At 30.5% G+C, this 2,694-nt stretch overlaps 1 non-coding gene across 1 annotated transcript; it reads left to right on the forward strand.

Moving 5' to 3' along the window:
• Positions 1-1,419: 1,419 nt before the first annotated feature.
• Positions 1,420-1,607, forward strand: LOC147825176 (U2 spliceosomal RNA). The gene has a single exon (XR_015441434.1). It is a non-coding gene; the product is annotated as a U2 spliceosomal RNA (small nuclear RNA).
• The last annotated feature ends 1,087 nt before the right edge of the window (positions 1,608-2,694 follow it).

Raw genomic sequence — 2,694 nt, forward strand, 5'->3', positions numbered from 1 at the left:
AAAATAGTTATAATTTAATTTATTTATTATCATGTTTTATATATTATTGTTTATTGTCAGAAAAAAATAAAAACTATATCTTCAATTTAAAGGAGAGGCTTATTTATCTCATGGTTTCACTGGGTTCAGTATGTGGTTGGCTGGCTGCAAGGGTGAAATGACAAACCATAAAGGCATGATAGAGAAAACCTACTCAACCTTTGGCAGCCAAGAAGCAAAAAGAGAAGGGAGAAGCTGGGGACAATATGAATAACCCCACAAGTTTCCTAGGGGACAGCCTCTTCAGCCACCTAACAGCACATGCAATGATAAGCTTTTCAAGGAATAAATCCATTGCTTAATATAATATCCACAGGACCCTATTATCTTCCTTAAGTTCTACCTGCAACATGGAACTTTGTGCAACATTAAATTCTGAAACTTAATGCCATCTATATTATTGTATTTATTTACATACACAGGGTCCACTAAAAATGTATACTTCAGGAAAAGAAAAACATTAAAATATTTTAATACTAAATTTATTGAGAGATCATGAGATTAATACAAGTTACCTTTGACCTCTGTAATTACAAGAGGTGCTCAAAGTGGTGGTCATCAGCTTTCAGACATTTATTAGTATGACAAACTGCTGCTTGGGTAAACTTAGTCATTGAAATTGCTGCATGTGCATTTTTAGTTTCTTCTCTAGGGGCTGGCAGTGTAGTAGGTTTTCTGTGATGTACAACATCTTCTAGCATCCCCCATATGAAACTTACACCATCACTTGAAAAAACATTAAACTATTTTTATTTTCCTGACGTGTGTACATATATTTTTGGTCGGCTCTGTAGAGTTATATGCTAAGCCATATCTTGTATATAATAGTTCACATAATGTTAATTTTTATTTTTCATTCATTTATGATTCTTGAATTTTTTTTGCTTTAAAGAAATTCTAATCATTGCATATATTTTTAATTTAATGTCATTTTTTCAAACAATTATCCTAGTCTTTTAAAATTTTTATAGATATGATTATGATTTCATATTATTTACCAATTTGTAGGCATAAAACTTTTTAAGTTAGAAGAATGTAGACAAGTTAACAATACTCTAAATTAAAATGAAAAATGACAGTTTTCTAAGAAATACTGCTTTTATATCTTCCCTTTGGTTTCCGTATGCAACAGTACTAAAGATCTTACATGAATTAAATATTGTTTATTACATAAACAATATTTACACACTTTGAATCATTAATATCTTAGTTAACATTATCATTTATTCTATCATTAACATTACTAATCAGGTTATTGTCACATAATTTACTAAACATTATTTTCTTTTCATAGACATTTTTCAAAGCTCGTTTCTTCCTCTTCAAACTCTTTAAGACATATAACACTCACAAACATAATCTTTAAGAGGTCTTGCTTTTATCATTTCTGAGACTTTAGTTAAGAATACGTGTCATATCTGTTCTTATCACTTTAATACCTCCTATATCCTCTACTTGGGGACAAAGAGTTGAAAGACTTTTTGGAGACATGAGATGCAATAAGAGTATGCTCTTTCTACTTCACATATCACCTGGTCTTGCAGGCCTTCAGGAAATAAGAATGTATTTCCTCAGAAGACAGAAAGCCAGTGTTCAAAAATAGTTGTCATTAGCCCAGAGTTGTGATAGTACTCTGTGAGGGTGAGGCAGCAGGAAGATTTTAAATTCCAGCCCACCCCGGGCAACTTAGCAACTTAGTGAAACCTTTTCTCAAAATAAACTATAAAAAAGGGATGACAAAATGGATAGTAAGAAGGCCCTGGGTTAATTACCTGTACAAAAAAAAAAATGCTCTTACTTTAGAGGCAGACCAATTCCAATTCAAGTTCTAGCTTCTGATCTTTTGACAGAATATTTCTCATTTGCAGTAAGAATTAACCAAATATGCTTCATGAGACCTTAATAAATATGTACTAGTGATATATATATGTAATAAAATGTTTGATGCATATTAGCAATTCATTTAGTAGTGGTTATACTTTATATATTGAACTACAATGATATTCTAAGACTTCTATTAAATCAACCAAAATATCTGTCATCTATCCATGTATCTATCTATCCATCAATTGATCAGTCTCACTTCATGAATTTTATTCTTTCCATTATTCTGGTTGTAGAATTCATTCCATGATTCCGGTTGTAACCAAATTGAAAACATAGTATGTAATCAATATAGTAGAACGAATTCTGTGACCAGAATTGTGGAAACAATTAAGTTCAGGAGCCACGGTACCACTGTATGCATATAAATTGCAATTTTCTTCAAGATTTTATACTTTAAACTTTTAAACCATGTGTATTTTAGAGTACAGCTCCATCACCGAAACTGTAAAGCATTAATCATCTAACTCTATTTAAATCTTAGCTTACCTTCAAAAAACTAAAACTAAAATATGATTTATTGAACTTCAATGACTATGATAATGGAATTAGTTTTTTCATTTGCATTCTACACTATTTTGCCTACACATCATAAATATTTGAAAAATTTATAATTAGTATCATGCCACTAGGTAGAGAAAATTTTTCTTTTACATGCATTTTTATATGATTGAGCAACTGCTTACTACTTCAGGAGAAATATTTAGGAGATTATAAACAGCTGCATAATTGTAAACTACTCAGTTCAATTAAATTAATTACAAAGTGGAA

The sequence above is a fragment of the Heterocephalus glaber genome, unplaced genomic scaffold (genome assembly GCF_053883595.1).
Source record: "Heterocephalus glaber isolate CG9 unplaced genomic scaffold, H.glaber_assembly_v1.0 deba00001509, whole genome shotgun sequence".
Lineage (NCBI taxonomy): Eukaryota > Metazoa > Chordata > Mammalia > Rodentia > Bathyergidae > Heterocephalus > Heterocephalus glaber.